Here is a 23,247-nt window from a genome sequence, read left to right as displayed (position 1 = left end):
TTTCCCACACCACTCCTTTTAGCCACAGGTTTACTGTCCTAATTTTCTAATTTTTATGCCAATTTGCAAGGAGCTCAGGTAGTAATCCAGAGATAATAACCCTTGAGGACGAGGACACGTTCTTTAATTTTGTTCCTAGTTCCTGGTAATCCCCAAATAGGTCAAGTGAAACATTTCTTTCTTGCAAATTCTGCTGAACTTTACTTCCTCGTATATAAGAATAAACACACCCGATGAAATCAAGATATGTTTGAAGCTGACATGTCATTCAAAACATTCCTTACTGCAAACAGCTGAAAAGCCAACAAGATAAAAATAAATCATTTAATCTCTAAAAATATTTTCCGAAGGAATGCAAAATGTCAGGATTTTTAAGCAAGTCTTTACCCTGGTTAGTTCCAGTTTTGGTATGTAGGGCACACCTTGCAGTTTTGTAAAATTGGTACAAATCAATTCGAAGGAACTTTCTCTCTGCTTCTCTTGTTTTGGAAACAAGTTCAAAAGTCACTTTTCACACAGAAGGCATTGCAAATGGCAAAGAACAGATAAATGACCAGTTAATTGACCAAAATTTAATTGTGTGGCAAAACGTGCAGAGAAGTTGTGATGCCCTGGTGTCATTGTGCGTGTGAAAGCACCACAGGCAACATTTATATATCTTTCTACCTGTCTATTCCTATCATTGCTCTGTGTATCCATGTTACCACAGGTTGCAAGTGCGAAGGGGGAGGCCCAACCTTGGGAGGGTCAGTTAAAGACCACCAGCACCTAAAGGGAGATGCATTTTGCTGGGAAGAGCTGTAGGGTTATTCATATTCCAAGAGCCAAAGCAGAGAGAGAGCAAACTCTCAAGATTCCCTGATACAATAAACAAGACATTGCTGTAGGAAATGGAGAGGAGAAGGATCATTCCCTTTTGCTCGAGGCTTGGGAAAGTCTGTACAACATACAAGGTGCCAGTTTACTGGAGGGCGAAGTTACATTCTAATTCTGCTGAAGAGGATTCAAATATAGTTGGTGGTGGACCAAGATCCCAAAAAACATTGATGGACATCAAGCAGCGATTGGCGTTACACTGGACAGCCTGCCAGACTGTTAACAATGTCCTTAAGCATGGAGGAGTTCATCTCAAACTGTGGCACTTCAAACTACCTCTGTCATTCAAGAAGATCAGGGATGATCTTCTTTCTCAACTTCCACATTCATGCTTGTAATAACCTAACAGCACGTCTTCCAGGAATTGTGGGAGGAAACCGGAGCACCTGGAGGAAACCCACACTGACACACGAAGAACTTGAAAGCTCCACACAGACAGAGATCCAAGCCGGAATCGAACCTGGGACCCTGGAGCTGTGAAGCAACAGTGCTAGCACTGTGCTATTGTGCTGCCCGTGCAGAGATTTGACAGTAAATCAGCTCCTTGATGAGAGCTCAGGAAATAGGGGCCTTCTTGGTTGCTAAATCTTTTCCTCCTCTCCTTACTCACTCTTTCCCTCCTCTTTCTATTTCCCCTCCTGAATTTTGTGCTTCATTGGTGGTTTTAAGGACTAAACACCGATGATAGTGAAATTGCTGAGCATGCAACTTGCACTGACAAATCTGGGTACAAATCTGGGTGCAAAGAGTGCCAGACATGCTTTCCTCAACTGGCTGAATGCAATTTGGATCCCAGAGTTTGGACCCGAGGACCTAAATGATGAAAGTCACTTCTCCCAATAGATCTGTTTGCACCGGTTCCATAACTGAGGAACCTGCTATAGTGCGTATAGAGGTCAACACACACTTCAGCATTGACTGCATTGTGTCATGTGAGAGTACCCTTTAAGAAATGGGTGTTTAAGAAATGTACCTTTTAAGAAATGGAGCTGCTCATGTTACTGCAGTGATGTCATAGTGTGGGTGGAGCTGAGCTCTTCTTCTGCTTTTTTACTTTCAGTTTGAGAAAGCTTGGGTGTGTCTGTGTTTTTCAGTAAGCTAACTGAAGTTAAAAGTGAGCTGCACTGCTGTTGATCGCTGCGATCAAAAGACTATCTATGGATCATTTGGGTGAACTCAGGGCCGGGATTCTCCCCTACCCGGCGGGGTGGGGGGTCCCAGCGTAGCGGAGTGGCGCCAACCACTCCAGCGTCGGGCCTCCCCAAAGGTGGGGAATTCTCCGCACCTTTCGGGGCTAGGCCCGCGCCGGAGTGGTTTCCGCCACACCGACTGGCACCAAAACCGGCACCAATGGCCATTGGCGCCCGCTGCCTGGCGTAGGGGCTGGCCGAAAGGCCTTCGCCGGTCTGCGCATGCACTGGTGCGTCAGCGGCCGCTGATGTCACCACCGGCGCATGCCCGGTAGGGGGGTCTCTTCCGCCTCCGCCGTGGTGGAGGCCTTGGTGGTGGCGGAAGAAAAAGAGTACTCCCAAGGCACTGGCCCGCCCGCCGATCAGTGGGCCCCGATCGTGGGCCAGGCCACCGTCGGGGCACCCCACCGGGGTCCGATCGCCCCGCGCCCCCCCCCCCCCCCCCCGGACCCCGGGGGCCCACTAGCGTCGGCAATCCCACCGGCACCAGAGATGCTCCAATTCCTGCCGGCGGGATTGGCCTGTCAGCGGCGGGACTTCAGCCCATTGAGGGCCAAAGAATCGCCGCGGGAGGCATGCCAATCGGCAGGGCGTGATTCCCACTCCCGCCGATTCCTGGGTGGCAGAGAATTCTGGCCACGGCGGGGGTGGGATTTACGCCGGCCCCGGGCGATTCCCCGACCCTGCGGGGGTTGAAGAATTCCACCCCAGAACTGCAAAAAGGTCTCAGTATTGAATAAAAATCTAATGTTCGAAGGTTTGTTAAGTCTTTTGGATGTTAAAAGGACAGCATACAGGTTATTTAGTGTTGCATTCTTTGGAGGGTGTATTTGATTTACTGGTTGCTAAGATATTCACTGTTTGTTTTAAAATGTGGAGATGCCGGCGTTGGACTGGGGTGAGCACAGTAAGAAGTCTTACAACACCAGGTTAAAGTCCAACATGTTTGTTTCAAACACTAGCTTTCGGAGCACTGCTCCTTCCTCCTTCCATTCACCTGAGGAAGGAGCAGTGCTCCGAAAGCTAGTGTTTGAAACAAACATGTTGGACTTTAACCTGGTCTTGGAAGACTTCTTACTGTTTTAAAATGGTTGACTTGAGTTCATAGAATAAACATTGTTTTGTTTTAAAAAACACTGTTCCATTTTCTGCTGTCCCATACAAATAGAGTGAGCCGTGTGCTCCCCATACCTCAATCTATTAAAAGCTGTGGGTCAAGTGAACTCCATGGTACGCTTTGGGGTTCTGTAAACCCTGGGCCTTAACAATTGGGGGCTCGTCTGGGATAAAAGTCTATCTATTGGATTGGCTTAGTGAACTTAAAGACAGGGAGGGGGTGAGCATATTGTGGTTGTTTTTCAGGTGTGGTATTTTAGTTTAAATGGGGAGTATGTTGTGGAAAATGGCTCTTTCAGAAGCTCAGAAGTTTTTGGGGGTGGAGATGGTCACATGCAGTACCTTACGGACAGAGACTGTTAGATTTGGCAAAAACATTGCAGTTAACATTACCTGGCAAAATGCGAAAAGATGAGGTAATTATGGCAGTGGCTAAGCATTTAAGGTTGCCTGAGATACAGTTTGACTCATTAGAAATGGCAAAAATTCAGTTGCAAATTAAACAAATGGAACATGAGAAAGAATTAAAGCAGCTTGAATACAAAAGAGAGAGAGCGGAAAGAGAGAGAGAGGAAAGCAAAAGAGAGAGGGAGGAAAAAGAAAAGGAGAGAGAAGAAAGGAGAAAAGAAAGAATAGCCCAAGCAGAACAAAAATAAAGAGAAAGGGAGATATAGATCAGGAAAAAAGATAAAGAGAGAGAGTTTGAACTTCAGAAAATGGCTATGAAACATGACAGTCAATTAAAATTGGCAGACGTAAATGGAAACGTACAGTTGGAATATAGTGATGAGGATAGTGAGAAAGAGCATCATAGTTGAAGGCTTGGTGGGGATCTATTTAAATATGTCCAAGTATTGCCAAGGTTTGACGAGAAGGAAGTGGACGCATTTTTCATTTCATTTGAGAAGATAGCTAAACAAATGAAATGGCCACAGAACATGTGGGTATTACTGATTCAAACAAAGCTGGTAGGTAGAGCTAGTGAAGTGTTTGCATCACTGCCGGAGGAGGTATCTGAGATGTATGAGGAGGTGAAAAAAATCCTTCTTAGGTGCATATGAACTGGTGCCTGAAGCCTACAGACAAAGGTTTAGACATTTAAGGAAAGAATTTGGTCAAACATACATGGAGTTTGAAAGGCACAGAGTAATTTTGATAGGTGGATAAGGGCTTTGAAAATAGACCAAACGTATGAAGCTCTCAGAGAAATTATACTTTTGGAGGAGTTTAAAAATTCAATTCCTGATATAATGAGAACTCTTGTAGAAGAGCAGAGGGTTAAAACTGTGAGGTTAGTAGCACAAATGGCAGATGATTATGAATTAGTTCATAAATCAAAGCTTGGTTTCCGACATCAGTTTCAGCCTGTGAGGGACAGAAGCTGGGAACATGAGAAATACTCAAGTGGTAAAGGTAAAGATTATCTGATGGGAGATAATAAGGAGAGTGTACCTCAGATTAAAAAAGAAATCCAGGAGGGTGGAAGAGACATGAAACATTTCAAATGTTTTCACTGTAATAAACAAGGCCATGTAAAGTCGCAGTGCTGGTGGTTGAAGAAAAGCACTGGGAAGGCTGATCTGGTAAAACAGGATAAGTCAGTAGGGTTTGTTAAAGTGGTAAAGAAAAGCCCAAGTGAAGCGAAGGAGGGGCAAAAGATTGTACAGCCTGATCAAGAGGTGATTAATAAGAAGGTGCCAGATCTCTTTAAAGAATTTACTTGTGTGGGTAAAGTTCACTCATGTGTATCAGGAGGAGCAGGTAAAGAAGTCACCATTTTAAGAGATACAGGAGCTAGTCAATCTTTAATGGTAAGAGATGAGGTGTTATGTAGTTTGGGAAGAATGTTGCCAGAAAAGAGGTGAGAGGAGTAGTGTTCCATTATATAAAGTAAGGTCCAGTGAAGAGTGGTGAAGTGGTAGTAGGAGTAATAGAGAAACTATCTTGTCCAGGAATACAGTTTATCTTGGGTAATGATATAGCTGGAACACAAGTGGGAGTGATGCCTACTGTGGTTGATAGGCCAGTGGAAAATCAGACAACTGACGTGTAGAAGGACGAATATCCTGGGTTTTTCTGGATTGTGTAGTAACAAGGTCGCAAAATCACAGGTTAAGACAAGAGGCGAAATCAAAGAGTGAAGATGAAGTTGAAGTGCAATTATCAGAAACGATTTTTGATCAGATGGTTGAAAAAGAATAAGAACAGGTGGAGGATGAGGTGGATATTTTTAGTTCAGGAAAATTGGCGGAGTTACAACAAAAAGATCTAGAAATAAAACGATGTATCAGAAAGCATACACGGAAGAGGAATCTGAGTGTATACCAGAGTGTTATTACCGTAAAAGTAATGTCTTGATGAGAAAATGGAGACCATTACATATGCAGGCAGATGAAAAGTGGGCAGAAGTTCATCAAGTAGTATTGCCGGTAGGGTATAGAAAGGAGGTGTTGCGAGTTGTACATGAGGCACCAGTGGAAGGTCATTTGGGAACAAGGAAAACTCAAGCTAAAATCCAAAAACATTTTTATTGGCCTGGACTACATAAAGATGTAGTTAAATTTTATCAATCATGTCACACATGTCAAGTGATAGGGAAACCTCAAGCATTGATAGAACCAGCACCCTTAATACCCATTCCAGCATTTGAGGAACCTTTTACAAGGGTCCTAATTGATTGCGTAGGACCGCTTCCTAAATCAAAAAATGGGAATCAATATCTTTTGACTATAATGGATGTGTCTACTAGGTTTCCAGAGGGCATTCCATTTTGTAATTTTACAGCTAAAGAGATTATGGAGGAGTTCCTTAAATTCTTTACAAGATATGGACTACCCACAGAAATACAATCGGATCAAGGATCAAATTTTACCTCATGATTATTCAAAGAAGTTATGGATAGCTTAGGAATAAAACAATTTAAATCAACTGCGTACCATCCAGAATTGCAGGGAGCGTTAGAAAGGTGGCATCAGACATTGAAGACAATGTTGAGGGCTTATTGTCATGATTATCCAGAGGATTGGAATAAAGGAATTCCATTCGTACTGTTTGCAATTAGGGATGCACCTAGTGAGTCAACCAAATTTAGTCCTTTTGAACTAATTTTTGGTCATGAGGTAAAAGGACCACTTAAATTGATTAAGGAAAAATTGGTGAATGAGAAATCGGAGATTACATTATTGGATTAGGTGTCAAATTTTAGGGAACGATTAAATAGAGCAGGTGAATTGGCTGGACAACATTTAAAAGGTACACAAAATGTGATGAAACGGGGAGCAGACAAGAAATCCAAAGTTTGTAGTTTTACCAGTGGAGATAAAGATTTAGTATTGTTACGAATGACAGGTGAACCTTTAAAAGCTAGGTTTTGTGGACCTTATCAGGTTGAAAGGAAATTAAGTGAAGTGAATTATGTGGTAAAAACACCAGTTAGAAGGAAGACTCACCGAGTGTGTCATGTGAATATGCTTAAAAGGTACCTTGAAAGGGAAGGAGAGAAAAAGGAGGAGGTTTTAATGATTCTAACTCAAAGTGACGAACCAAATCCAGATGACTGTGATTTTGACATACCTCAAATTCAATTGGAAAATGAGGACGTTCTTAAAAATTGGGATAAATTGCTGAGTTACCTTCCAGAGGAAAAATGAACTGACCTGAAAGAGTTATTGATATCACATGGGCAAGTTTGTGGAGATAAATTGGGAAGTACTAAAATGGCTATACATGATGTAGATGTGGGAAATGCTGTTCCAATCAAACAACATCCATACAGGCTTAACCCTTTAAAATTGGCACAGGTTAACAAAGAGATTGAGAGTATGCTAAAAATGGCATAATTATAGAACATAGAACATAGAACAGTACAGCACAGAACAGGCCCTTCGGCCCTCAATGTTGTGCCGAACAATGATCACCCTACTTTAAACCCACGTAACCCGTATACCCGTAACCCAACAATCCCCCATTAACCTTACACTACGGGCAATTTAGCATGGCCAATCCACCTAACCCGCACATCTTTGGACTGTGGGAGGAAACCGGAGCACCCGGAGGAAACCCACGCACACACAGGGAGGACGTGCAGACTCCACACAGACAGTGACCCAGCCGGGAATCGAACCTGGGACCCTGGAGCTGTGAAGCATTGATGCTAACCACCATGCTACCGTGAGGCAAGTGGGTTGTAGCCAATGGAGCTCACCCATAGTGATGGTGCCTAAACCAGACGGTACCCAACATTTGTGTGTGAACTATAGAAAGGTTAATGCAGTTACAAGAACAGACTCTTATCCTATCCCACGTTTGGAGGATTGCATTGAGAAAGTGGGACATTCAGTTTTTATTTCCAAACTGGATTTACTTAAAGGTTACTGGCAGGTACCTTTATCCGAAAGGGCGAAGGAGATTTCAGCTTTTGTGACTCCAGATGGTATATACCAATTCAAAGTTATGCCATTTGGCATGAAAAATGCACCAGCCCCATTGCAACGGTTAACAAAGTTGTTTCAGGGTTACCCAATTGTGCGGTATACATAGACGATCTGGTAATTTTCAGCCAGACATGGACATTTGATTTAAAACATTTAAAACATCTGATGGAGTTATTTGATCGACTTCTGGAGGCGGGTTTGGTGATAGACCTAGCCAAAAGTGAATTTGGAAAAGCCCAAATCACTTTCCTTGAGGAGTTTTCGAAACAAAGGGAAATAATGAGATTTCTTGACACGAGTGGATTTGATCGAACATTTGTGAAAAAGATTTGTAGCATAATTGGTCCACTGATGGACTTGTTGAAGAATCGTCGAAAATTTCAATGGACGCCGGACTTTCAACAGGCATTTGACTGTCTGAAATCTGTGATAACCAATGTGCATGTGTTGAAGAATTACAAGGAACTCTATGATCTGACTTTAAAGAGAAATGCCGAGACCTAGAGCAATGGACAGACCGTGCGGATGCCTTCCTGTTCAAAGAGACTGTTAATTGAGAAGGATTTCAGTTGGAGGAAGGAGAGCAAAAATGGACTATATTATTGTACCTATTTGAGTGTGTTGTGTTTAGAAACAAAAGTATATTTACTGTGTGCATTTCTTAAAGGATAGTGAAAAGTTGAAAAATGAAACCATCTTGAAGTTGATGGTTTATTTTTTTTCTTGGGGGGAGGTGTCATGTGAGAGTACCCTTTAAGAAATGGGTGTTTAAGAAATGGAGCTGCTCAGGTAACTGCAGTGATGTCAGAGTGTGGGTGAAGCTGAGCTCTACTTCTGTTTTTTTACTTTCAGTTTGAGAAAGCTTGGGTGTGTCTGTGTTTTTCAGTGAGCTGAATCTGAAGTTAAAAGTGAGCAGCACTGCTGTTGATCTCTGCCATCAAAAGATTATCTATGGATCATTTGGGTGAACTCAGAATTGTAAAAAGGTCTCAGTATTGAATATAAATCTAATGTGCTCCTGTTTGAAGGTTTGTTAAGTCTTTTGGATGTTAAAAGGACAACATACAGGTTATTTAGTGTTGTATTCTTTGGGTGGGTGTATTTGATTTACTGGTTGCTAAGATATTCACTGTTTATTTTAAAAAGGTTAACTTGAGTTCATAGAATAAATATTGTTTTGTTTTAAAAAACTACTGGTCCATTTTCTGCTGTCCCATACCTGTGGGGTGAGCTATGTGCTCCCCATACCACAATGTATTAAAAGTTGTGGATCAGGTGAACTCCATGGTACACTTTGGGGTTCTCTAAACCCTGGCCCATAACAATTGATTTAATACCACACATGATGACTTGGGTTTGCTGTTAATTTTTAATAGGTTATACCCTGGGAGCCTTCATCTATGTCCGATCACCGTTAATGGTGGTGGCTGCTTCTCGATTCAAGGATGAGTCTACTTAGAGTTGTGAACTTCTAGCATGGGTCTTTATGTGACTGAATGGCGAATTCACAACCCACAGGTGTTTGGATACATAGGGCAGGATGTCCCATGAGATTGTTGGATCAGAGTATAGGATCTGCATCCTTTTCTTTTTTGTTTAAATGTACTTTATACCAAACATGTGTAAAAAACAGCAACATGCAAAATACACAATCCACAAAATCATAATCCACAGTTTGTTCAGTTTTTCTCCTTTTTACCTGCTCTCCCTCCCCTTCCTCTCCCGCAACGAACAATTCCTCAAACATCGTTATGAGCAATACCCACTGCATCTTGAAGCCCTCCGCTGACCCCCTCAACTCAAACTTAATCTTCTTCAAACAGAGAAAGTTGTACAAGTTCCCCAGCCTGGCCGCAACCCATGACGGCGTTTCTGACCTCCAATTCAGCAGGATCCTTCGCCAGGCAATTTGAGAGGTGACGGCCATAACATCAGCCCCCTTCCCTTCCAGAAATTCATATTCCCCTCCCAATTCCTCCTCCCATTTGTTCTTGATCCTGACCCTATTCCCCAACCACCCATATATATCCCCAATCCTACCCTCCCCCAACTCATCTGGGAGCAGCAGTTGCTCCAATAAAGTGTATTCCAACAACCTAGGAAACGCCCTCCACTCTTTTTGCATAAAGTTTCTCACCTGCTAAATTCACTCGCCCTCGATAACCCAAACCTCTCCTGCAACTCATCCAGACATACAAACTTTGCTTCCGAGTGCACGTCCTTCACCCTCTCCAGCCCCTCCTCTCTCTACTTCCCATACATCCCATTCAACTCCCCTGGCTTAAACCTGTCATTCCTACACAGTAACGTCAACACCGACATCTCCTCCAACTTAAAATGTCTCCTCAGCTGATTCCACACCCTGATCGTCAACTGTACCTCTGGACTCCCCATAAACTTCACTGGTGCTAATGGCAGCAGAGCCATCACCGTAGCCCTCAGACTGAATCCCCTAGGACTCCTCCTCCATCCTGACCCATTCCGCCCCTCCCCTCCCACTACCATTGCCTCACCTGCTTCACGTTAGCCCCCGAAGAATAGTGCAACAGGTTCTGTAGCGCCAATCCCCTTTTCTGTCTCTGCCTCTTCAACAGAGCCCTCTTTACCCTCAGCACCTTCCCTGCCATATGAACTCCGAGATCAGTGTCTCCAACTTCTGGAAGAAGCCTTTAGGGAGAAAGATAGGGAGGGTCAGGAAAACAAACAGGAACTCGGTAGTACATTCACCTTTACCACCTGCATCCTGCCTGCCAATTTCAGGTGTAATATGTCCCATCTCTTAAAATGCCCCCTAATCTCCTCCACCAAGTTTTGTCAAATTCCACCTATGCATCATGGCCCATTCCTTCATCACTAGAATCCCCAAATATCTTAACATTTCCCTAGCTACCTTGAATGGCAACTCCTCCAAGTTGGCCTTCCGCCCCTTCACATTCACCGGAAATGCCTCACTATTCCCAACATTTAACTTATACCCGGAGAAGGTCCCAAACCTCTCCAATATTCCCATGATCCTACGCCTATTCCCCAGCGGGTCCGACACAAACAATAACAGGCCTCATTCTTCCAGCGGAGCGGGCAGAGAGGGGAGCAATTTTTGGAGGGGAGAGCTGAAAGGTAAGCTGAGTTTTTGATAGTTAACTTACTTTTTCGGAGCTTTTTTTTCCCCAGAGCAGCAGGAAACCGGAAGTCAGCCGTGGGGAGACCTGGGAAGGTTTGTATTACCCAATAAATTTGAATGGTGAGGAAACCCGAGACACTACACATGTAGTGTCTCCCACCCTCCCTCCTCCTCTAACATAAAAAAGAGACTCCGTGCTGTGAGCAAGTAAGCTATTTTTCTTTCTTACTGGGAGACTAAGTAGAGGTGATGACAGCTAGGGCAGTGGAATGTTCCTCCTGCAGTATTTTCGAGGTAAGGGAGACCTGCGGGAAGTGCAGCAATCTCCAGCTCCTCACAGACCGTGTTCGGGAACTGGAGTTGGAGCTGGATCAACTGAGGATCATTCGGGAAGCTGAGGGGGTGATAAATGCTACAGGGACATAGTTACACCTGAGAACAAAGGTAGCTGGGTAACAGTTAGAGGTAGGAAGAGGAGGATGCAGTCAGTGCAGGGATCCCCGTGGACGTTCCTCTCAATAAGTATACCGCTTTGGATACTGTTGGGGGGGGGTTACCTAGCAGGGGTAGGCTGCAGTGCCCGGGTCTCTGGCACGAGGTACAGCTCTGGGGCTCAGAAGGGAAGGGGGGAGATTAGGAGAGCACCAGTTATAGGTAGCATAGGTCTGTACCTCAATAGTTAGAGGTACAGACAGGCGGTTTTGTAGGCACGGGCAAGACTTTCGGATGGTTTGTTGCCTCCCGGGTGTCAGGGTCCATGACGTCTCAGATCGTGTCTTCAGGGTCCTTAAGGTGGAGGAGGAGCAGCCAGAAGCCGTGGTGCACATTGGTACCAACAACGTAGGTAGGAAAAGGGGTGTGGATGTAATAAACGAGTTTAGGGACTTAGGCTGGTAGTTAAAAGCCAGGATAGACAGAGTTCTCATCTCTGGTTTGTTGCTGGTGCCACGTGATAGCGAGGCTAGGAATAGGGAGAGAGTGCAGTTGAACACGTGGCTGCAGGAATGGTGTAGGAGGGAGGGCTTCAGGTATTTGGATAATTGGAGCGCATTCTGGGGAAGGTGGGACCTGTACAAGCAGGACGGGTTGCATCTGAGCCAGAGGGGCACCAATATCCTAGGAGAGAGGTTTTCTAGTACTCTTCGGGAGGGTTGAAACTAATTTGATTGGGGAATGGGGAACCGGATTTGTAGTCCAGCAACTAAGGTAGCCGATGTTCAGGACGTCAAAGCGTGTAGTGAGGCTGTGGGGAAGGTAACACTGACAAAGGAGAGTACCTGCAGGCACGGAGATGGGTTGAAGTGTGTATACTTCAACGCAAGAATCATCAGGAATAAGGTGGGTGAACTTAAGGCATGAATCAGTACTTGGGACTACGATGTGGTGGCCATCACAGAAACTTGGATAGAAGAAGGGCAGAAATGATTGTTGGAGGTTCCTAGTTATAGATGTTTCAACAAGATTAGGGAGGGTGGTAAAAGAGGTGGGGGGGTGGCATTGTTAATTAGAGATAGTATAACAGCTGCAGAAAGGCAGTTCGAGGAGGATCTGCTTACTGAGGTAGTATGGGTTGAAGTCAAAAATAGGAAAGGAGCAGTCACCTTGTTGGGAGTTTTCTATACGCCCCCCAATAGAGTAGAGATGTGGAGGAACAGATTGGGAAACAAGTTTTGGAAAGGTGCAAAGTCACAGGGTAGTAGTCATGGGTGACTTCAACTTCCCAAATATTGAGTGGAAAATCTTTAGATCAAATAGTTTGGATGGGGTGGTGTTTGTGCAATGTGTCCAGGAAGCTTTTCTAACACAGTATGTAGATTTTCCGACCAGAGGGGAGGCCATATTGGATTTTGTACTTGGTAATGAACCAGGGCAAGTGATAGATTTGTTAGTGGTGGAGCATTTTGGAGATAGTGACCACAATTCTGTGACTTTCACTTTAGTAATGGAGAGAGTTAGGTGCGTGCAACAGAGCAAGGGATACAATTGCGGGAAGGGTAAATAGAACTAAAGTGCATAAGTTGGGAACATAGGCTGTCAGAGAAGGACACAATTGAAATGTGGAACTTGTTCAAGGAACAGATACTACGTGTCCTTGATATATATGTCCCTGTCAGGCAGGGAAAAAATGGTCAAGTGAGGGAACCATGGTTGACAAGAGAGGTTGGATATCTTGTTAAGTGGAAGAAGTAGACTTATGTGAGGCTGAGGAAGAAGGATACCTATGTAAGGCTGAAGAAACAAGGTTCAGACATGGCACTGGAGGGATACAAGATAGCCAGGAGGGAACTGAAGAAAGGGATTAGGAGAGCTAAGAGTGGGCATGAAAAATCTTTGGCGGGTAGGATCAAGGAAAACCCCAAGGTCTTTTACACATATGTGAGAAATATGAGAATGACTAGAGTGAGGGTAGGTCCGATCAAGGACAGTAGCAGGAAATTGTGTATTGAGTCTGAAGAGATAGGAGAGGTCTTGAACGAGTACTTTTCTTCAGTATTTATGAATGAAAGGGGCCATATTGTTGGGGAGGACAGTGTGAAACAGACTGGTAAGCTTGAGGAGATACTTGTTAGGAAGGAAGATGTGTTGGGCATTTTGAAAATCTCGAGGATAGACAAGTCCCCCGGGCTTGATGGGATCTATCCAAGGATTCTATGGGAAGCAAGAGATGAAATTGCAGAGCCGTTGGCAATGATCTTTTTGTCCTCACTGTCAACAGGGGTGGTAGCAGGGGATTGCAGAGTGGCGAATGTTGTGCCCCTGTTCAAAAAAGGGAACAGGAATAACCCTGGGAATTACAGGCCAGTTAGCCTTACTTCGGTGGTAGGCAAAGTAATGGAAAGGGTACTGAGGGATAGGATTTCTGAGCATCTGGAAAGACACTGCTTGATTAGGGATAGTCAGCACGGATTTGTGAGGGGTAGGCCTTGCCTCACAAGTCTTATTGAATTCTTTGAGGAGGTGACCAAGCACGTGGATGAAGGTAAAGCCGTGGATGTAGTGTACATAGATTTTAGTAAGGCATTTGATAAGGTTCCCCATGGTAGGCTTATGCAGAAAGTAAGGAGGCATGGGATAGTGGGAAATTTGGCCGGTTGGATAACGAACTGGCTAACCGATAGAAGTCAGAGAGTGATGGTGAATGGCAAATATTCAGCCTGGAGCCCAATTACCAGTGGCATACTGCAGGGATCAGTTCTAGGTCCTCTGCTGTTTGTGATTTTCATTAATGACTTGGATGAGGGAGTTGAAGGGTGGGTCAGTAAATTTGCAGACAATACGAAGATTGGTGGAGTTGTGGATAGTGAGGAAGGTTGTTGTCGGCTGCAAAGAGACATAGATAGGATGCAGAGCTGGGCTCAGAAGTGGCAGATAGAGTTTAACCCTGAAAAGTGTGAGTTTGTCCATTTTGGAAGGACAAATATGAATGCGGAACACAGGGTTAACGGTAGGATTCTTGGCAATGTGGAGGAGCAGAGAGATCTTGGGGTCTATGTTCATAGATCTTTGAAAGTTGCCACTCAAGTGGATAGAGCTGTGAAGAAGGCCTATGGTGTGCTTGTGTTCATTAGCAGAGGGATTGAATTTAAGAGCCGTGAGGTGATGATGCAGCTGTACAAAACCTTGGTAAAGCCGCATTTGGAGAACTGTGTGCAGTTCTGGTCGCCTCATTTTAGGAAAGATGTGGAAGTTTTGGAAAAGGTGCAAAAGAGATTTACCAGGATATTGTCTGGAGAGGAGAGTAAGTCTTATGAGGTAAGATTGAGGGTGCTTGGCCTTTTCTCATTAGAATGGAGCAGGATGAGGGGAGACTTGATAGAGGTTTATAAGATGATCAGGGGAATAGATAGAGTAGACTGGAAGAGACTTTTTCCCCGGGTGGAACAAACCATTACAAGGGGGCATAAATTTGAGGTGAATGGTGGAAGATATAGGGGGGATGTCAGAAGTAGGTTCTTTACCCAGAGAGGAGTGGGGACATGGAATGCACTGCCTGTGGAAGTAGTTGTGTCGGAAACATTAGGACCTTCAAGCGGCTATTTGATAGGTACATGGATTACGGTAGAATGATGGGGTGTAGTTAATTTGTTCTTAATCTAGGACAAGAGTTCAGCACAATATTGTGGGCCGAAGGGCCTGTTCTGTGCTGTATTTTCTATTTTCTTTGTACAACGACACCCAGTGCTCCTTGCTTCCCCTCACAATTCCCTGGCACTCCACAGACCCCCTGAGGGCCATCACCAGCGCAAACAACAATGGCGACAATGGACACCCAGCTTGTTCCCCTGTGCAGTCCAAAACTCTGCAAACCCACCTCTTTTGTACATACACTTGCCACCAGGGGATACATACAGCAGATACACCTTCCGGCCAAACCCAAACCTCCCCAAAATTTCAAATAAATACCTCCACTCCACCCAATCAAAGGCCTTCTCCGCATCCATAGAAACAATAACCTCCAGTATATGCCCCTCTGACAATTTATCTGCCGGCGGAACAGAGAATCCTGACAGCGGAGAACCCAGCCCCATGTTTGTCAGCTAACTTCTGGATCTCCTGCACTTTCTCCACCTACCATTTGTTGCTTAGATCGTGAATGTCTCGCTGGACCTCAGCCTTCAGCTGCTTTCTTGCTCACAAGTTGGGTTTCTGTTTCAGGTTCAGAAAAGTCTTGCGTGTGGTGATCCCTGTGTATCAATATACATGATCAATATATGCAATGCTAGTACAGGCAGTTGAATACTAGAGGTCTCACTATCAGAACCTATATTAATGGTTTTCCCACTCTTTCTGAGGAAAGTGTGTATCAGGAGTAAAGAGAGGACAGACATAGTAAAGCTAGAGAGAGAAGTTATTTGTTATCAAAGCATCGTATTGTATAAATTAATTAGTTATCTCCACAATTGTTTCTTTATTTACTGGTTGAGTATTAAGTAAAATAACTCACAATATTTATTTATATTACTCAATAAATTAATTTTCTTTACAAGAAGACTACTGCTCATTTCAACAGCTCGGCTGGTTGAAAAGAACAATATATATATTACGTAAGGTAATATGACATGGTACCAGGTTCAATTAGGCTTTTAAGAAAGACTAGTAAAGAAATTTGAACAAAAAAAGAAGAAACATCTGAATCAACTATTCGACGACGGAAGTCATCGCAAATTTGGAATCTTTGACGAAAACAGAGTATCCATGGACCAAGTTCAAGCTCCAAGACATCTAAAGACCACTGGTAATCTGAATTTAAACTGGAAGTTATTTAAACAACAATTTCAACTCTATCTGGAAGCTAGTGATGTATATGCTGTGTCTGATGCAAAACGAATCGCTTTGCTCCTGTCCCTCGGAGGACAGCAAGCAACTGAAATATATAATTCGTTTAATTCTGCTGCTACTGAAGATAAGTCGAACTTTGATCAAATTATCGCAAAATTTGATGACCATTGCAAGATGCAAACTAATGAAATTTTAAAAAGATTCAGGTTTCATAAGCGTGTTCAAAAAGTTGGTGAACCGGTGAATAACTTCTTTACAGATCTCAAACTTGTAGCTCAAACATGTAACTATGCGGATCTTCATGATTCTCTTGTAAGAGATCAAATTGTTTATGGAATAACTGATGATACTGTACGAGAATTGCTTTAATTTGGAAAACTATTTAACGTTGAAAATCACAATAGAGAAATATCTCCCGTGAACAGGCCAAAAGTCAGTATTTAGAATTTTATCCGAAGGAAAAAGGCGCAAAAGTAATTCACGAGGCAGAAAAAAATAAAAATGGTGCCACAGGCAGCACAGAAGACTGTTCGGGACAGCAGCTACCCAGCGCACACATTCTCAAGCTCGGGACATGCGCACTGCGCACAGAAATGCGAGATGCCAAAAAAGAGGTCTGCGCTTGCGCGAACGTCAAACATATGTCACAACAACAACATGTTAACGAGGTATAGGTGTGGGCACGCCCACTTAAAGGCACAGATAAACGCTGTCTGAGATGTTCCAAGCTTAACCATTATGCTTCTCAGTGTCAATCACCTGCAAGTTATGCTCCTCCTGCACATAAACAGAACTACAATGAGAGCTGTTGACAAGGATGAACAAATCAACACTCAACAAGATTCCACACAAGATGATGATATTTTCTTGTCAGAAAATACCTTCTTCATTGGAGTGGTTGAGGCATCTACGCAGACTCCTGTGAAAGCAAGCAAAAAAAATCTCTAAGCAACACAAAAAGTTCCACATGAAAATAAAAAGGATCTTCAAGCAACAAAAGATCAAGAAGTCAACGTCATCAGCAATGAATAGATGACTACTGTCCGTATTAATAATGTTCCAATCTCATTCAAATTGGACACTGGTGCTTCAGTGAATCTTCTGAATTCCAAAGATTTGTCTGTGATTAAAAGTCACCATGACATAATTCCTCCAGAGTGTTCTTTAAAAGATTATAATGGAAATCCAATTATATCACATGGATCGTGTTATTTGAGTGGCACCAATTGGGACATTCACAAACAAATCAGATTTGAGATAGTGGATGACAATCGTTCTTCACGATTGGGTGCTCAAGCTTGTAAGGATTTGTAGCTCATTCAAAGAATTTGAATCAGCTACACTTACAGAAGACATCCAGCAATTTTTACAGGAATACCCTGATGTATTTCAAGGCATGGATACACGACCATATAAGTACAAGATACTTTTGAAAAAAGATACCAAACATGTGATACATCCACCCAGATGTGTACCTGCTCCTCTCAAAGACAGATTGAAGGCTGAACCAGCAAGACGTCAAGCACAACGAATAATATCAAAGATACTGACTGGGTTAGCTCCCTCGTCTGTGTCAAAAAAACAACGGGTGACATTAGAATCTGTATGGATCCAAAAGATCTCTTTTGTAATATTAGAAGAGAACACCACTCAATACCAAAGTGCGAGGAAATCATATCTGAAATGGCCAATGCCAAATTTTTTACCAAACTTGATGCTTCACAAGGTTTTTGGCAGATACAACTGGATGACTCCAGCAAGCTCCTCTGTACCTTCAACACACCTTTCAGAAGGTATTGTTTCAATAGAATGCCCTTTGAAATCATATCTGCTTTGGAAATTTTTCATCGTACAATGGGACAAATGAAGGAAAATCTAGAAGGTGTTCGTGTTTATGTAGATGGCATGATCATCTGGTCCACAACGCAGAAGAACACATAAATCGTCTTAGAAAAGTATTCAAAATAATACACAGCTAAGGTTTGAAGCTGAACCAAGCTAAATGTATGTTTGCCGCCTCTTTGAAATCCTACGGTGACAACATTGGAGCCAATGGTATCAAGCCGGACGAAGACAAAGTACAAGCCAGCAAATCAATGCAAATACTGCAAGACAAGAAAGCAGTCTTATGCTTTCTAGGATTTGTCAACTTTCTAGGGAAATTCATCAAGAATCTTTCCAGTAGAACAACTGCATTACATACCGGCACTTTAGCCTCATCGCCAGTATAAAATCTAACAGAACCCATGGTAGGATAAAATAAACTCTGGTTTATTTATGTACACACAATTAACACAACTAACTCTCCTTGCCCCGACCCAGGTCAGGGTTTTATACAATGAGGTTCTCCCTTGTTAAGGGGATGCCCCGCCCTGTTTTACTGGGGAGATTCATACTCCATGGTGGTCACAGGAAGGAGATGGTGGATGGTCCGTGACCTCCGAGGGGGTATAACAGTCACAATGGTGCAATGAAAGCACTTTTCTCAGACTGGTATTGAGAAATATTGGTTCAAATTTCTGATCAGCATTGAAGCTACTGCACCTGACATTGATCAGTCTAAAACGTCCCACTTACTGGAGACCCTTAAAAAGGCCAAACATCCAATGCATGTCCAGAAAATAATTCTTTAGCACTAGAATCCATGGAGTGACCAGTGAAGATGTTCAGCACAAAGACCACCCTTCTCTTTCCATGACATCAGCTGCTATATTCAAGTAAATGTTTAAAGGTCCCAAAGCTTTTCAGCATGTTGATAAATGAGTGTGTGACTGAATCAGTGAAAGGGTGAGTGAGTGAATGGGTGAGGTGGTCAGGCGGGTCAGGTGGGTCGATAGCTGTGGGAGTAATTGGGTCAGCCGGGTATTCAGGTGCTTGGAGGTTAGTCAGGTAGCCATGGAGATAACTAGGTAGTTTCAGAGGAGTAGTCGTTGATAGGGAGAGGGGTCACTTGTGGAGTTACCCAACTGTTAGGCCAGGTTAGGGCAGCACGGTGACCAGTGGTTAGCACTGCTGTCTCACACCGCTGAGGGCCCCGGTTCGATCCCGGCTCTGGGTCACTGTCCGTGTAGAGTTTGCACATTCTCCCCATGTCTGCGTGGGTCTCACTCCCACAACCCAAAGATGTGCAGGTTAGATGGATTGGCCACACTAAATTGCTCCTTAATTGAAAAAAAGAATTGGGTACTTTAAATTTATTTTTAAAAACCTGTAAGGCCCGGTTTTAAACTGTCCAACACATTCTGGGTAACGATCAAGATAAATCCTGTGTATCTGTCCGAAGTCTCTGATTTTTAGCTCAGAGTCAGTCATTCACGCAGGGTCCTGGGCAACAGGGCATTGCCCATTGAAAATTTAAACTTCCTGGGCAATTCTCACGTGTATCCACATGTCAAGTCTTCCCTAGCGTCGTGCCACACTCTCATATAGCTGGTCTCTTATGATCTGAGACCAGTAAGTTTGGGCAAATGATTTGCTACTCAGAGATGATTTCACCCAAATAAAATCCATGTTTTATTTGACTTGTAAGTGATCATAGCTGACACTTGCTTGAAAAGTCAAAAAAAATTATATTCCTCAATGCTGATGTCATTCAATTGATGACAAACTCTCCAAATACAACTTTAACAGTCTTGTTTATTTACTGAACAGGATTGGTAATTGCAACTTTCTGTTATCATTCTTTGCTACACACCCCACTGAATATGATGAGTGGTGAAGACCATTGTTTGCACCAGTCATACATTGCATGGTACAACTGTGACTTTTGATTTTGTGTGTTCATGTAAAATTCTGCTGTGGTTGCTTCCTCATATTTAACTGCAATAAACACACCTGATGAAGTCCAGGTATGGTTTGAACCTGACATGTCATTCAAACATTCCTTCTTGGAAACAGCTGAAAAACCCACAAGATAAAAATAAATCATTTAATCTCTTGAAATATTCTCTTAAGGAATGTATCATCTTGAGATTTATTATCAAGTCTTTATCCTCATTAGATTTTAGATTTAGATTTATTGTCACGTGTACTGAGGTACAGTGAAAAGTATTGTTTGCGTGCAGCTTTTGAACTAATCTTAGAGAACTCAATTCCTTTTTCTTCCAATTAAGGGGCAATTTAGAGTGGCCAATTCACCTATCCTGCACATCTTTTTGAGTTGTAGGGGTGAGACCCACGCAGACACGGGGAGAATGTGCAAACTCCACATGGCGCCGGGGATGAACCCAGGTCCTCAGCGCTGTAAGGCAGCAGAGCTAACCACTGCACCGCCGTGCTGTCTTTATTCTGGGTACAGTCAAGGAAGATCGGTTAATACATGAAAACATAGAACATCCAGGATAAATACACAATGTAAATACATAAACTTAGGCATCGGGTGCGGCATATGGAGTCTAGTGCTACAGCTGTAGAGAAGGTGCATAGAAAGTCCATAAGGGGCTGTTCAGGAGTCTGGTAACAGCGGGGAAGAGGCTGTTTTGAATCCATTGGTGCATGTTCTCAAATTTTTGTATCTTATGCCCGATGGAAGAGGTTGGAAGAGAGAATAACCCAGGTGGGAGGGATCTTTGATTATGCTGCTCGCTTTCCCAAGGCAGCGGGAGGTGTAGACAGAGTCAATGGATTGGAAGCGGGCTTGCATAATGGACTGGACTAAGTTCACGTCTTTCTGTACTTTCTTATAGTCTTGGGCTGAGCAGTTGCTATACCAGGCTATGATGCAGCCAGATAGGATGCATTCCATGGTGCATCTATAAATATCGATAAGAGTCATTGTGGACCTACAAAATTTCCTTAATTTCCGGAGGAAGTAAAGGCACTGTTGTGCTTTCTTGGTGACAGCATAAACATGGGTGGACCAGGACAGGACAGATTATTGACGATCATTACACCTAGGAATTCTGAAACGGTCAACCAGCTCCACTTCAGTACCATTGATACAAACAGAGGCATATACGACACTTTGCTTCTTGAAGTGATGACCAGTACTTTAGCAAGAGCCGGCCAATAACTTAATTCTATGCAGTTAAAGGAATCGACGCAATAACCTCACCTCAAAGTTTCAACATTGACAGAGTGGAAGGTAAGAATGCAGCCTTGACGTGTGAAGGTAATAGTGAGGGGGGCACAGCAGTATCATTTCTGTCATCCCATCAGTGAAGGGGAGTCACCTTAACAATTAGTGGCATTTATCAATGGCCAAATGGATTCCAAACATTGATCATGAGCAACTGAAAGATTATTGTGAAGCCATTTAGTGAAGGGGAGTCACCTTAACAATTAGTGGCATTTATCAATGGCCAAATGGATTCCAAACATTGATCATGAGCAACTGAAAGATTATTGTGAAGCCATTTCTAAGAATGGTGTACAGAACGACTTAGGGTCAATCATTTCATTAACAACTTATCGCACTCCACAGGGCTCCAGATGTCACATCTCTGGAATGGAATGTTGGTCACCTCCATGTATGTGCGAGAGTCTCAGGGGTGAAGTTGCATCTGACACAATGAATCAAGGCTCCAAAAGCTCTGCAACCACACATCTTACATAGTCCTCTTCACCACAGCTATATTTCTCAAGAGTCCTCGTTCAATGGAGGAGGTGAGGGAGAGTGAGGCACCGAGCTCCAGCAGCAGGCACCCCTGGGGGATCTAACCTTCTTCGATCTCGCAAAGGCATTCAACTCTGTCAACCATAGGGCAGCACGGTGGCCTAGTGGTTAGCATAACCGCCTCACGGCGCTGAGGTCCCAGGTTCGATCCCGGCTCTGGGTCACTGTCCGTGTGGAGTTTGTACATTCTCCCCGTGTCTGCGTGGGTTTCGCCCCCACAACCCAAAAATGTGCAGGATAGGTGGATTGGCCACACTAAATTGCCCCTTAATAGAAAAAATAATTGGGTAATCTAAATTTATTAAAAAAAAAACTCTGTCAACCATGAGAGAATGTGGAGCATCCCCCTCAAATTCAGCTGCCCACAGAAATCCGTCATCATCCTCCATCCAACTGCTCCGTGATGACATGCAAGCCGTGTTCCTCATCAATACGTGTCCAAACCAGAGTCAAACAGGCCTGCATCATCGAACCAATGCTCTTCTCCATCTTTCTCACAGCAACACTCCACTCCATCACCCTGAAGCTCCCTACTGGAGTAGAGCTAACCTACCAGACAAGCAGCAACCTGGCCAGAACCAAGATCGCCCCATCCTGTGCCATCAAGCTGGAGTACACACACAACGCCTTTGTGTGAGCACATTCAGAGGCCAAGCTGCAAACCATCATCAACTCATGGTCTATAGAGCAGCCGTGGTCCCCGCCCTCCTGTATGTATCAGAAACATGGACAATGTACAGCAGGCACCTCAAATCCTTGGAGAGATATCACTAACGCTGCCTCCGCAAAATCCTGCAAATTCTCTGGCAGAACAGGCGTACCAGGGCAGCACGGTGGCGCAGTGGGTTAGCCCTGCTGCCTCATGGTGCCGAGGTCCCAGGTTCGATCCCGGCTCTGGGTCACTGTCCGTGTGGAGTTTGCACATTTTCCCCGTGTTTGCGTGGGTTTCGCTCCCACAACCCAAAGATGTGCAGAGTAGGTGCATTGGCCTCGCTAAATTGTCTCTTAATTGGAAAAAATTAATTGGGTACTCTAAATTTAGTTTTAAAAAAGGATAGGCGTACCAACGTGAGCTTCCTCTCCCAGGTCAATATTCGCAGTATTGAGGCACTGGTCGCATTCCACCAGCTGTGATGGGTGGGCCACATTATCCACATGCACCACACATGACTCCCAAAACAAGTGCTCTGCTTGGAGCTCCACAATGGCAAGTGATCACTAGGAGGGCAGAGTAAACGTTACAAGGACACTCTGAAAGCCTCCCTAAATAAATGCCACATCCCCACTGATACGTGGGAATCGCTTGCCTTAGAACGCACAAGCTGGAGAAATAACATCCCGGAAGGCACCAATCACCTTGTGGGTCATTGGGTGAAGCATGTGGAGGCCAAGCGGAAACAGCGGAAAGAGAGCGCAGAATCCAGAGCATCCCACCCACCCACCTCATCAAGCACTATGTGTCAAACCTGTGGCAGAGTCTGCAGATCCAGGATCGGACTATTCAGCCACCGCAGAACCCACCTCCCCAAAGTGGAAGCAAGTCATCCTCGATGCTGAGGGACTGTCTATAGATCATAGATCATAGAATTTACAGTGCAGAAGGAGACCATTCGGCCC

At 43.9% G+C, this 23,247-nt stretch overlaps 1 long non-coding RNA gene across 1 annotated transcript in view; it reads right to left on the bottom strand.

The window, feature by feature from the left end:
- Nucleotides 1-16,871, bottom strand: part of LOC119974613 — a 28,122-nt gene extending 11,251 nt beyond the window's left edge. The window contains exons 1-3 of the long non-coding RNA XR_005462535.1: nucleotides 16,776-16,871; nucleotides 15,310-15,421; nucleotides 10,129-10,282 (exon numbers count right to left, since the gene is read on the bottom strand). This is a non-coding gene — a long non-coding RNA (uncharacterized LOC119974613). The remainder of the gene's footprint in view (nucleotides 1-10,128; nucleotides 10,283-15,309; nucleotides 15,422-16,775) is intronic.
- Between the last annotated feature and the right edge of the window lie 6,376 nt (nucleotides 16,872-23,247).

Source organism: Scyliorhinus canicula, chromosome 12 (genome assembly GCF_902713615.1).
Source record: "Scyliorhinus canicula chromosome 12, sScyCan1.1, whole genome shotgun sequence".
Classification (NCBI taxonomy): Eukaryota; Metazoa; Chordata; class Chondrichthyes; order Carcharhiniformes; family Scyliorhinidae; genus Scyliorhinus; species Scyliorhinus canicula.
Note: the sequence above shows the minus strand (reverse complement) of the source record. Positions and strands in the feature narration are given on the sequence as shown.